The sequence below is a fragment of the Schistocerca nitens genome, chromosome 1, assembly GCF_023898315.1.
Source record: "Schistocerca nitens isolate TAMUIC-IGC-003100 chromosome 1, iqSchNite1.1, whole genome shotgun sequence".
Lineage (NCBI taxonomy): Eukaryota > Metazoa > Arthropoda > Insecta > Orthoptera > Acrididae > Schistocerca > Schistocerca nitens.
The window spans coordinates 341,154,671-341,169,470 of NC_064614.1; the positions used below are offsets into that span (position 1 = coordinate 341,154,671).

At 41.6% G+C, this 14,800-nt stretch overlaps 1 protein-coding gene across 4 annotated transcripts in view; it reads left to right on the forward strand.

Moving 5' to 3' along the window:
* LOC126248650 (leukocyte surface antigen CD53-like) overlaps positions 1 to 14,800 on the forward strand; it is a 177,318-nt gene that overhangs the window by 67,794 nt on the left and 94,724 nt on the right. The gene's annotated exons all lie outside the window — the stretch shown is intronic.

Genomic DNA, 14,800 nt, shown 5'->3' on the forward strand with positions numbered 1-14,800 from the left:
GCTGTTACATTACTCTTGGGTGGACGAGCCCTAGTCAAAACACGGCATGCCTCCCTCCTAACTTCCTCTGCAGCGTCAGGAGGTAGTTTGCAAACTGCCTGTTCAATTGAACTAATAAAATCAACTACCGGCAAATTCTTCGGAGTGGGTGCAAAATTTAAACCCTTCCCTAGCACGGATAAGGTTGCGTCGTCAAAAGATTTCTCTGTGAGATTTATCACAGAACGTCGAGATATAACATCCGACTCCGCGCGATGAAAACGTTCAAACTTTGCCAAATGCCGGGCAGTAACGGAGTTGTACTCCCAGTCAGCTTGGGTCCATGAGGCACCGTCCAACCAATCCCAAGTGAAATCAGACACTTCAGATGCAACCATTAAATGAAAACGATACAATTCTTTGGAAACAGAATCCAAACGTCGACGAGTAAAACGAATCCTTTCGCGAACAAGAGCCAAGCCAGCACGTTGCTTGATACGATTGGCGGCAGGTGAATTAATATGGTGCACAACCTTAGCAAATGTTGGGACATGATTTTCATCACGACACCTCAATAAAAACGACAAAGCACATTGCAGATGAAAATCATGTCCCAACATTTGCTAAGGTTGTGCACCATATTAATTCACCTGCCGCCAATCGTATCAAGCAACGTGCTGGCTTGGCTCTTGTTCGCGAAAGGATTCGTTTTACTCGTCGACGTTTGGATCCTGTTTCCAAAGAGTTGTATCGTTTTCATTTAATGGTTGCATCTGAAGTGTCTGATTTCACTTGGGATTGGTTGGACGGTGCCTCATGGACCCAAGCTGACTGGGAGTACAACTCCGTTACTGCCCGGCATTTGGCAAAGTTTGAACGTTTTCATCGCGCGGAGTCGGATGTTACATCTCGACGTTCTGTGATAAATCTCACAGAGAAATCTTTTGACGACGCAACCTTATCCGTGCTAGGGAAGGGTTTAAATTTTGCACCCACTCCGAAGAATTTGCCGGTAGTTGATTTTATTAGTTCAATTGAACAGGCAGTTTGCAAACTACCTCCTGACGCTGCAGAGGAAGTTAGGAGGGAGGCATGCCGTGTTTTGACTAGGGCTCGTCCACCCAAGAGTAATGTAACAGCAGCAGAGAGGGCTGCTTTACGCTCTCTCAAAGTTGATCCCAGTATTGTTATTTTACCTGCTGACAAGGGCAATGCCACCGTTGTTTTAAATAAACCTGATTATGTACAAAAGATGCAACGTTTACTATCTGATTCAGCGTATCGCAGAATCGATGCTGACCCCACGAAAAGTGTTGAGAGAAAGACCAACAGCCTCCTGAAGAAAAGTGGTTTTTCGCAGGACACAATCAAGAGGCTTAACACCTATAGTGCCGTTCCCCCTAGGTTATATGGCCTTCCAAAGGTTCATAAGGAAGGGGTTCCTTTCCGTCCTATAGTGAGTAACATCGGCGCTCCGACATATCGTGTATCCAAGCATCTTGCTTCTCTGTTGAGTCCACAAGTAGGACAGTGTGAACATCATATCAGGAACTCAGCTGATTTTTTACGTCGTTTGGAGGGACTGAGGCTGAATGACTCTGATATTTTAGTGAGTTTCGATGTGGTCTCTCTCTTCACTCGTGTTCCTCTGTCTGATTCGTTGCGGTTAATTGAAGCCAGGTTTGGTACTGATTTAACTAATCTCTTTAGGCATGTGTTGACATCCACTTACTTTTTATTTAATGACCAGTATTACGAGCAGACAGATGGAGTTGCGATGGGTAGTCCGTTGTCTCCTGTGATCGCAAATTTATTTATGGAAGACTTCGAGGAACGTGCATTGGAGTCGGCGCCTTTAAAACCCGCCTGTTTCTTTAGATACGTTGACGATACCTTCGTTGTTTGGCCTCACGGTAGGGAGAATTTGAATGTCTTTCTAGAACATCTGAACTCGATCCACCCGAACATTCGTTTTACGATGGAGGTGGAAGAGGATGGTTGCCTTCCCTTTCTCGACGTGTTGGTTAGGAGGAAGGATGATGGATCATTGGGACATGCAGTCTACAGGAAACGTACTCACACCGATTTGTACTTACAAGCTAATAGTTGTCACCATTCGGCTCAGCGTGAAGGGGTACTTCGTACCTTGGTACACAGGGCACATGTCGTTTCTGACGCTGAGACTTTGCCAGCTGAGCTGTCCCATCTTGAAGTTACATTTCGTCAAAATGGTTATAGTGATAGACAGATTGAACGTGCGTTGCGCTATCGACCAACTGTACATCGGGTGATTGATGATAATTCTGAGTCAACACCTAAGTCTACTGCCTTTTTGCCTTACGTAGGAAACACGTCCAATAAGATCGGTCGTATTTTACGGAAATACGATGTGAAATGTGTTTTCCGACCTCCATCTAAAATTAGAGCACTTTTGAGTTCCGTTAAGGATGATCTTGGATTGCGTAAGGCAGGTGTGTATCGTATTCCCTGTAGCTGCGGTATGGCATATATTGGTCAAACTATCAGGACCGTGGAGGACAGATGTACTGAGCATAAACGGCACACACGATTACAGCAGCCAAATAGATCTGCTATTGCCGAACATTGCTTGGATACTGGTCACCCCATGTTATATAATAACACAGAGATATTGGCATGCACGTCCAGCTATTGGGACAGTGTCATTAAGGAGGCAGTTGAGATTAAACTAGCGAGCAACCTCGTTAACAGGGATGGAGGTTTCTGTTTAAACTCTGTTTGGAATCCGGCTCTCTCCCTTGTCAAAAAACAGAGGAACAGAGTCAATGCTGCCTCACCTGTGAATTCATAGTCTCACTATCGATAGCTCTGACTTTGGTCATCTTTGGTGGCACTAGTGTTCAGTGTGTGTGTTATCTTTCCTGCTTCTGTCGCAGAACCGAGGTATTAAATTTGCATGCACGCCGCCTGTCCGTTGCAGTTTGCCTTGAAAATGGCGGGGTGTTCTCCCGCCGAAATATCGGCGGTCGCTGAAAGTGTTACCTGGCTGAATTCCCGGAAGTTATTTGAAGGTTATAGATTATTGAAAACTGTCTACAGATCAGCTGGTGCCAACAGCATAAGGCTTGTAAACGATTCAGTGGTTCAGGAGCAGAGGGAAATGGAGAGCTGTCTGACTATGTAAGAACAACAATTAGTTCTACGAGACGAGATTTGAGTGTATTGCAGGCCCAATGTCTGGAGAGCAGGGTGGCCAGGGTGTTGGACCGTTCCTTCCAATCCACCGATCAGGAAATGTTTCATCCAGGAAATCACGCACTATCAAAGCCCCACAGTTAGAAGAATATCAACCGTGGATAATTTTCCAGCAAGATGGAGCACCCCCCTCCCCCTCGGACTAGAATTATCAAGTACAACATAATGTAACGTTACATATGATCTACTTCTGTGTTCCAGCGTGCTCCGTGGCAATTTTGTATGCCATATTGCTGTAAGCCTTGTAATTATTATTTTGATTTTTTCTTTTCTTTTCTTTTCTTTCTTTTCTTTCTTTTCTTTTCTTTCTTTTCTTTTCTTTCTTTTCTTTTCTTTCTTTTCTTTTTATAAATATGTAGATAATATTGGCATAGAAACAAAATAAGTAGAGATACGCTCTTCAACGATGAATGTTTATATATTCACCTTTTTTGTCTCAATAAGTGATAACGGGCGGACGTATTGCGAGTTCAGCCGAGTTAATATTGTTACAAAATGTGTATTCCAATTCTACATTAAGAAGTGTTACAGAAAGTTGTGAAGATAGCTAAGTTTATTCGCACAGTCATATTCAGTTCATTATTCCGCGACGCGCCGAGAATCCTGCATCAAAAGAAGAATTTGAGTGAGCAGAGGAGAGGTGATCCGGAATCAGTATTGTCATACCAATCTCCAAGCACAATAGCGGTAACAAGAAAAGGATGTACGTAAATTTACGAATGTTAATCTAATAATGTATTAAATATTGAAGGTCTGTTGATTTTAATGCCAGCTAAAGTTCACTCACGATATGAGTGCTTTCCAATTTCTTTCAATTACTCTTTCAAAATTTCTTTTTTAATTATTTAAGCAGCAATTTTTAATCAGTTTCCATTACATATCATATTTTATGCACGCACCCTATTCTCCTATTCCCCTCAGCAACTATTCAGCGTGTTTAATTATGGTTTTATTTTGTTCGAGTTCGTACTATAGCTCGTACCATAACGACTGGAATATTTCTCATTTTTGTCGTTACGAGGAGCATCATTTTTGCATCAGAAAACGGTGTCTAAAACGGAGTAAAGACTAACATTTGTGTCACTGTGTTTCGTTAAAGCAGTCGAGGCAATTCGAAACACCTGTGCCCTGTATGGGGTGAGTGTTGTATCGTTTCAAGTACGATAATTATGAGATAAATTAATCGACACAATCAGGACGACAAACAGGCACTGATGAAGGTCGTTTCTACGATTTACTACTGTGGTCAATGACGGAGTATCCAGTGACTGGCAAGTGTGACAAACAATTAACATTCATGCAATAATTGCCTTCAGCAGTCTTATTGGCGTTAAAAAAATGAAGGAGCATTGTGCTATAAAGTTTCATTGAAAACGTGATAAGATGCAATGTAGAATCTCGAACTGTCAAGGATGGGGAAGGAAGTCGTCCGTGCTCTTTCAAGGGATTGATCCTGGCATTTGCCATAATTTATTTAAGGAAGCCACAGTAAACCTAAATCAGTGGTAGCCTGATGGCGATTTGAAGTACCGTACGGTAACTTCATAAGGAGAAAAAAATGGGTAAGTCGTAATAAACATTATCTCAAGTGATGGCCTGTATACGTCTACAAAATGTTTTGTTATTGGTATCCAACTCTTGGCAGAAAGAAAGTGTTTTTTGTTACCAGCTGCTTCACTGGGATGTGTCTTTCGCAGCTGACATTTGTCGCTAACAAATGAGACGCCTTGCAGGCGCAGAGAAACAAAGGCGCCTGGAAAACAGCTTCATGGAGCTTGATTGACAAACACACCTACCACATGTTTACTAATCTGGCACCCGCATGTGTTTACCTATCTCTCCCCTTAACGACCAACCACCAAGTAAGATGGCTTTAGTTTCCTTTTGTTTGTTTTGTTTTGGTGATTGCGCTTTAAAGGTGGTTTAACTCATAAGCGGCGAGTCACTACATGCATGAGATCGAGAAACCATATCCACTCCATCAGACGGTTTTCGACAACGAGGTGAAATATATTGCTGATAGTTTCTCTGATATTCGTGTCTGTTTCGTTCAGTAACTGATACAATTGCTGTCTCATCATAATACCATAAAACAAATGGTTCTCTCAGTTAAACGTGAAGTCTTATGATCACACTCAAGTAACTATACCGGACTACAAGGTAAATACGATAATGTGGCTGTGAGAGTGGTTGCCGAATGAAACACATTTAACAATGTTACGATTTCAGTAGCAGATTTGTGTGTTTTCAGTAGCAGTTCGGCAGTATTTTATGTTTCATACCTCTGGATCTATTGGTTACTGAACGTAACAAGACGTCTTATGATGACAAAATTTCTAAAGATCTCATTGTGAGTTCGATTTTACTGTTTGTAGCTCTGCCATAGAGGAGATAAAATGTTACTGTCGTTTCAGTTTGAAACTGAGAGATATTGTCTCTTACTTTTCACAGTACGTCGACATTTTCATGGAGCAAGCAACCAGCTGCAGTGTTCATCGCCTGCTCATTGCCTTTGTGATGGTTGATACAGATAATTCGCAATGTAGACAAAGAGATTAGTTGTAGTTGTTGTCTGAAAGTAATCTCCCCTCTCTGTAAACATATATTTGATGCCGATGACACACCAATGTGGAACTCATTCATAATCTTTGATTGGTATACCACGAATACATCAAGTGAATGTTGCAAGATAATTCTCTGTCTTGCCAGGAAGTAACAAAGGTATCACAGCGTCCCTAGACATGTTCCACTTTGTTTTCATGACCCTATCAAAGTCATAGCATGACGAATATATTTCTACAGGCAATGTCTTTCTCGAGTAGGACAACAGTGTAGGAGCGCATCTTGTGCATCATCGATGCAGCGGCTTAATTACTTTTTCTACAACGTCATGAGGAGTATTCTAGTATTTCCGATAAGGAAGAAGAATGTAAATTTGCACATACCACTGCAGTACGTATGAAAGAAAATAATCCACTGATTTACTAATCCATTTCATTGACATTGACATGTAGCTGGATGTGTGATCAAATATTGTGTTCCAATGTTATGAAATACCCGAATTATATTACCCTTTGAAATCACACCAGTATGGGGTTACAAAGCATTACTCTTGTGACACACTGGCACTTTACTCGCACGATGTACTGAATACGTGGGATCCCAAATTGATTCCGTATTTATAGGGTTCCAAAAAAGACTTTTGATATCATTCTTCAGAAGTGGTTTCCAACAATATTGCTTTCATGTGGTCTATCATCTCAGTTGTGCGACTGAAATCGTGATTTCCTATCTGGAAGGTCACAGTTCACGATAACTGATGGGACGTCACCTGGTGAAATGGAAGTGATGAGCTTGCTTCCGCAAGTAAAGTGATGTAGACCTTCCGCTATTTCAAATAGATATAAACTATGTGCATTTTCAACTTTGCGCAGCTACATGCCCGAAATTTGATGGACTAGATATAAACTATTTGGCAGGCAGTCAGAATATTCCTCTTAGGTTCGTGGGAGACAATGCTGCCGTCTAGTAAACTCCTCAGAAGAGTAAAGCGAATTGCAAAATGTTGAAAATATATCTTCACGGTGTGAAACGTGACTATTGACCATAAACAATAAAACTTGTGAGGTTCTCCACATGAATACGAAAATACTTCCGTTGAAGGTCGCTTACAACATAAATCAGTCACATCTAGGAGCTACAATCATGAACAACTTAAACTGGTAGGTACCCAAAGATCGCGTCTCAATGGCAGAATACGTAGAAGATGCAAAAATTAAGTGGCCACCTACAACACACTTGTCCGTCCTGTTCACGAAAATTTCTGGATCCCTACGAGGTAAGAGGGCCTGAAGACAACGAAAAACTTCAAAGAACAGCAGCTCATTTTGTATTAAAATGAAATAAGGGAAATTGTTTCAGATATATGCTAAACGAGTTAGGGTGGAAATAATTGAAACGTAGGCGTGTCATATTGCGGCGATGGTTTTCACTAAATTCCAATCGCCACTCCTCTGCTGGATGCCATGATATTTTGTATACCCCGACATACGTAGGAGATATGACCATTGTGATAAGAGACTTCATTGGTTGTATGGTAAAGTTTAGTTGTTCATAATTTCCACGCGCTTTCTGAGAGCGGAATGGTAGGGAAATAATGTGACAATGTTTCAAAGAACCCCAATTGCAGAGTATTCATGTAGTTGTGGATGCAGATGTCAAGGGAGGGGTGGCAGGAAGGTGAGAGATATCTAGAAACGGATAGGAGTGCAGAAGTGCAAAATAACAGACTGAAAAGATTGCAAAGCATTCTTAATTAGACATATGCCACAGTTCGTTTAATCTTAGGTTAGAGAAAAAAAGGAAGGAATGCTTTCAGAAAGAAGAATGGATTATAGTACGGGGGTGTGAAATCAATGGTAGAGGAAATTATAGAAAGCAGAAATTAAATGAGAACGTATAGTTTCAATGGTAACTTCTAGATTTGTTTATAAAGTTTCGGAAGGGTGGAGTAGAAGAGCAAATGATGAGGTGATAATGTGAAAGAGGTGAGAAAGAGTGAGAAAGAAAACGGAAGAGAAATTAACCATGAATAAATGTGAGACGATATCGTTTGCATAGTTTTTGGAGGACGGAGGGATGGACAAATTTATGGACGGGAAGAGAGAGATGTGTATGAAATAACACAAGATGCTTCTAAAGTATCCATCTAAACTGATTTATTTGTAAGTATCTAGACAGGGTATAAATGAATTATAAATAGAATATTAAACAAACCGTATATTCAAAGATACTCACTTCAATTAAAAAGGCAACTCAAAGGAAAAGTGACTCAAATTTTATCTGTTGCCAATGATCTTCTACTGGCTCCCAATGAGAAAAAATGAAGAAAGAGAGAACATCACAAAACGTTTTACGTGCTCTAATATTTTATACACAATTTTACGTTATCTTGTACTTCTATCATGGGTCTTGGCATAGAATCTGTAAGCCACCGGATGTAACAGCCTGAATAAGCAACTTCCTCCCAGGCTTCAAGAACGCAGACCCAAACAGCATCAACTGTAGTTGGTTGGTTTCGTGGTTAGTTCTCTGTTAACGTTCTGGCGATCAGCCAGTACGTTTTTCATAGTGTTTCATATCAGCAGCCCGTGGTGGCAAATCCATGACGTTGACGCCAGTTGTGGAGAGCTGCAGTTGAACGAATGGAGATTCGTGAATGGAAGAACGGTCCTTTTTCAAGACGAAGCTCCCTTCTCTGTACAGCATTTGCACAGAAGGAAGCGTCACATTTTGTAATATGTGGGCGTACTGCTCGCTGTCAGCTTCTTTCTGTCCTGTGAAGAATTTCTGCTTCTCTTGCAGAAATCTATCCCCAGCAGGAAACAGACAGCCAACCACTTCTTCTCATCGTGGTTACATATTCGCGTCGATGGCGTGTCCCTTGCGTCTTGAAAACGACTCTCGGGCCGTTGTTACCGGGGGAAAACACCTTCTTGTCAATGAAAATGACGTTTTCCCACGACGCACTCAGATGGAACTCCGCAGATGCCAGCCAGTATAAAACATTGTCTACACTGAGCTCTTGTTTCGTGGCGGATCTAACGTCCCTCGGCCTTCAGCGAATCTTGTCACTGGAGTCGGGGAAGTTTGTCTCCCACCACAACTGCTTCACGTTCAGAAAGGGATTTTCTCTGCTCTTAGACGCTAGCTCCTTGACCTCGTGCTGTGATCTCATTCTCTTCCTGTCAGAGCCAGGAGCTCTGTTGATAGTGCCTCTTTCCAGGTAGTTCCTTCACCATCTCGTTGCAGTGGTATGGGGCACACTAAACTGTCTGCCAGCTTCTCTGATGGATCCATCTTCTTCAATGAGAGCAATGACTCTGTCTCGAGTTGATCTCTCCCATTGAGCCATTGCAACTGACGGCCTGGTGTGTATTTCTGTTTGCCGCTCTTATACAGATCCCAAGAGAGGAAGTAAAGGTTCAAAAAAATAGTTCAAATGGGTCTGAGCACTATGGGACTTAATTTCTGAGGTCATCAGTCCCCCAGAACTTAGAACTACTTAAACCTAAATAACCTAAGGACATCACACACAGGATTCGAACCTGTGACCGTAGCGAAGTAAAGGTATTTACGACAAAAGGAGCGGCAGAGGCAGAGTCATGCTCTACGGCCCTATTGGCCCGTCGTGGGAGAGCGGGTTGTTGGCCCGCCACCGTCGGCTCGCTCGCTTTGGTCTCACCTCGGTACCAGGCTGTAGCTGGCCGGCCAGCCCGTCGGCCATCCATTCGCCGCCTGGCCCATAGTTCGCGAGCCATGGCTATACTCTGTTCATCACAAGAATAAACCTGATGTAAACATTACGCCGTGTATTCTTCCGCATTGGCTTCAATCTCATTGGATTTCGTTTCACGTGGAACTGAGAGTATAGTCCAACAGGAAGCAATTTGATTGGAACCGTTTATGAGTAATGACATCAAAAACCTTTTTGGAACTCTATAAATATAGAAGCAGTTTGAGCGCCCCTGTACGCAGTATGCCATTTGAATAAAGCGCCAGGTGTGTTCGCACGCTGTACTACATCACTATGTTAATGTGTAGCACATCTTCCGAAAGATGAAAACCGAACTTCGAAAACTGTTTTTCGCTGTCTTGTTTAGACGTTAAGGTCTGAAGTTAGGCCAGTTAAATATGGCGCCTGGAAAACGGCTTTTATAGTTTCTCATTTAGGCATCACAATCAGTATTTCTCTTCAAGTAGACGAGGCGTTAACAGCTTCAGTCTAATATTTCTACTTATCCTTCAATGTAAAAAAAGCCTCTCCGTCCATATTTGGCGAAAATTTTTAAAATTAAGCCGAAATGTAGCAGCCCAAGCACATTTCAAAATCGGCTGCGTTCACATGGGAGCGAAAATCGATTGCAGTGCTGGGAAACAGGCAACTAGGTTCGGATTTCCAGAATCGATTCAGAAGTGCTTTACATCACCACCCAGAAGTGGTAACTGGGAAATCGATTTACGAAATCCGTTCTTGAAGCCACATGTAAACGGGATGCATGTCGATGACAATGAAATGCATATGTAACTCAGTGGATTATGCTTATTTCCTCTCGTAGGCCCTATGTATTGTGGTGGTCTGTGCAACTCTACATCCTTCTTGCTCACCATAAATACTACAATACTCCTCATGACGTCGTTGGAAAAGTAATTAAGCCGCACAATATTTGATGGCCAAGATGCACGCATAAATTGTTAGCCCACTCAAGAAAAAAACTTCCTGTATAAACATAACCGTCATGACAACATAGTGGAACATGTCTAGTAACGCTATGATAGTTTTGTTGCTTCCTGAAATGACACAGAATTATCTTGTAATATTCACTTGATATATTTGTAGTACACCAATCAAAGATTCTGAATGAATTCCATTTTGGTGTGTCATCGACTTATCGAATATATGTTTACATATAGGGGAGATTACTTTGATGCAACAACTACAGCTAATCTTGTGGTCTATATTGCGCCATCACAAAGGCAATGAGGAGGCGACGAACGCTGCAGTTGGTTGCTTGCTCTATGAAAATGTCGACGTACTGTAAAGAGTAAGAGGTTGCAGTTCTACAAACTGGCGCGAGAGTAGCGTGTTACCTACTCCGCGACAGAGCTACAAACAGTTACATCACAGTCTCATAAAAGTCGCGAAACTTCACCTCGATTTTGTTGCCCACTGCGCCAGCAGCGCACCAAGCGGCCAGTAAGTAAAACTGTTGTGTTCGGCGCGATCGTGAAAACGAAAAGGAATAGTAGTTCTTTATTTTGGTTTGTACTATGATTTTTTACAAACAGGAGCGTCTTTAGCGCAATAAACTGCAGCAACAACAAGAAGAAGACAACATATCTGTCTTTTTTTTGGGTTTCCCGATGACTCTGAGAGGTATATACCATCATGTTACTAAACTGTCACTGGACTCGCATTCGGGAGGACGACGGTTCAATCCCACGTCCAGCCATCCTGGTTCAAATGGCTCTGATCACTGTGGGACTTAACTGTCGTGGTCATCAGTCCCCTAGAACGTAGAGCTACTTAAACCTAACTAACCTAAGTACATCACACACATCCATGCCCGCGGTAGGATTCGAACCTGCGACTGTAGCGGTCGCGCGGCTCCAGAATGTAGCACCTAGAACCGCTTGGCCACTCTGGCCGGGCGGCCATCCTGATTTAGGTTTTCTGTGATTTCCCTAAATCGCTCCAGGCAAATGTTGGGATGGTTCCTTTGAAAGTGCACGGCCGACTTCCTTCCCCATCCTTCCCTAATCTGATGAGACCGATGACCTCGCTGTTTGGTCTCTTCCCCCAAACAACCCAACCCAAATAAACTGTGTCGTCAGGATTCGCTTGCAGACTACATTTGTATTAATCATGAATGTTTTGATTTCGGAACAGAAAATGGCTAGCGAATAGAAGACAAGAAGATCTTATGCAAAAGAAAAACCTGTGTATCTTTATAATAATGGTTAGTTTTGTTTGCTACATTTCGAACAACACCGGTTCTTGAATGCAGAAAATAATAAACTCGTGTGGAATGCAGTACCCACACTGTCTGACATTTCAAATAAGCCACCTCAACTGACGATGAAGAGGAAACTGCTACAAAAGTTCGACAATTTGTCCAAAGCAGCAAAACAGTTCTATGGCACAGAAGCAGCCATTTCAGATCTCCATATATCTGTGTAAGTGTCAGGAAGTCGTTTCTGAAAGTATTTGTATGGAATGTAGCCATGTATGGAAGTGAAACATGGACGATAAATAGTTTGGAAAAGAAGAGAATAGAAGCTTTCGAAATGTGGTGCTACAGAAGAATGCTGAAGATTAGGTGGGTATATCACGTAACTAATGAGGAGGTATTGAATAGAATAGGGGAGAAGAGAAGTTTGTGGCACAACTTGACAAGAAGAAGGGACCGGTTGGTAGGGCATGTTCTGAGGCATCAAGGGATCACCAATTTAGCATTGGAGGGCAGCGTGGAGGGTAAAAATCGTAGAGGGAGACCAAGAGATGAATACACTAAGCAGATTCAGAAGGATGTAGGTTGCAGTAGGTACTCGGAGATGAAGAAGCTTGCACAGGATAGAGTAGCATGGAGAGCTGCATCAAACCAGTCTCAGGACTGAAGACCACAACAACAACAACAACAACAACAACAACAACAACATATATCTGTGCCAAATTCATCTGAATCGTCAACACAGACCTGCTTTGACGATGAAGTGGTTAGATTAAATGCAGTTATTCGTGTCTTGCAAAAACGAGTGAAGCATCAGGATGTGGAGATCGCTAGACTTCGCGCAAAACTATTATGAGACAAAGAAAGTGCCTATCATTTTAAGTACAGACAGCAACAAAAACTGTATCAGAAGAATCAAGTGAAGAAGGACAAACCAATTTTGAAGACTTTAGGATCCAGATATTTAAATAAAGATGCCCACGACTTGTTGGTAAGGCAGATGAGCATGCCTCTGAAGGAGAAATGTGCTGCAAGATGGAAAAACAAAAATAAGCTGTTTGCTCTAAATTTATTATATTACAGCCCTCAGGCATACACGTTTTGTCAGGGGGTGTTATATGCTTCCATCAGTGCATACATTACAGAGGTATCTGGAAGCATACAAATAAAATGTGGGTTAAGTGTCAATACATCCCGCCTTTTAAAGCAGAAGGTACAGCATTTCTCCGATACTGATAAATTACTGAATATTTAATTGGATGGAATGTCTCTAATGGAAAATTTAATATATGACAGCACTTCTGACAATTTTATTGGCTTTGAGGACTTGCAGTTTGCGCAGACAGCACATTCCTCATACTATTTGGCCATAGCTTGTCCCACTTATAATAATATGAAGATGAGGGACTTACTAGGGGCAACAGGTGATGATGAGTAAAACACAGTAGGCCTACGGAATGACAAATAGGGTGTCAATCCCTTTTGCACGTAGAGGTATATGTCTGTGCTTCTTACTTGTGAATCTGTGTGTTTATATTCCTTTGATATCAATGTGGTACGCTGAAGTTCTATCCAACGTCACAGGTTTTCCTTCGTGAAGTGTTGTAGCTTGACACTGAATTCATGATTTTTATCCATACTTGCGCTTAACTTGGAATCCTTTTACAAACATCTATGTCTTATGATTTTACACAAAATATCGGAGGCAAATTAATAATTCAAATATTTCGTAAATCACGTAGGAAATGGATACAAAACAAACATTATACTTACGATGTATCTGACGTACTCCTTTCCCGCCACTTGGAGCGCTAGTATCGCTCCAGCTGTCAAACGCTAACAAGTTTTACAGCAGTGAGTGTCGCTACATTTATATTAGACTCTGGTTGTATCGAGCTTTGGAAATATTGTCATCATAAAATGTCTTGCTATGTTCAGTAACTGACAGATCTAGAGGCAACAAACATAAATTACTGCGAAACTGCTATTGAAAATACAAGATGGCCGCAGAGTGAGATCACATGTATTTTCTTCGTCCGCTAAAAGAACTTATTTAAGAGGAAATAGTCTCAAATTTAAATTTTATTTGGTTTATATACGTGCTGTAGTACTGTAGTATCCGTTCTTATCACACAACTGAATATTAGCGTCCCAGCAGAGCTTGTTCTTGAAAAAACTTCGTGTTATCTGAAGTCCCGATAATCGCGACATAACCCGAAATTCTGCGTGACATTAACACAAAAAATTCTATTCAAGTTTTCTTGATAGTGTAAAATTAGTTTGAAAAAGACAGCTACTAGTTTCATCAGTGTCTATTATCACAATAAAAGTGTAATTAAACGTTTCTAAATCGTATTTAACTGACACATTTAGTATTGTTTACTAGTTAGATAGACGCGATCTAGGCCTAAATTTTCCGAGTTATAAACGTTTAGAAACCTGGCCAAACACGCTTGATTTCATAAATTCTCTAAAGGCAAAGTAATTACAAAGTCATTCTTCTGTCATTGAATCTCTAAATCAGTACAAAAACAACAACCACCGCCCATAAGACCTTAGTGTCATTTTTTGTTTATACACAGCCAGTCTCGCGTCCTTGACAAATTTAAAACATTCTTTAACCTTAGTTATTCTTTCGAAACTGGCCATGAGCGAGAAATACGGAAGCTGTTATAGAGTAGTAAGTAGACAGATTTGTTGCCAATCTTGTAGGAAATATTTTCACTGAGGAGGATGCAATGGGGAGAATGTTGGGAGAACAGAAGAGGCTCTCTCCTGGAACTGCAGGGTATACAGTGGGAACATTTTGATTGAGGAGCAGGAAAGGAAAATCTGTGCCCTTCTGGCACAATTGGAGGATGCAAGGAAGGAACTTATAAGGATCTAGGGAGATAGGAGGGGGGGGGGGGGGAGGTGGTTGGGAACTGGCAGCTGTAGCAGGATAGGAAGAAAGAGAACATGATCTGACAGTTTTATCATCGACATCAAAAACAGGTATCTACCACTGCCAGAGTGAAGTGGAGAAGAACCTCTGGTAGAATGAGGAGCAGGAAATGTGCAGAACACTTCAACTGAGG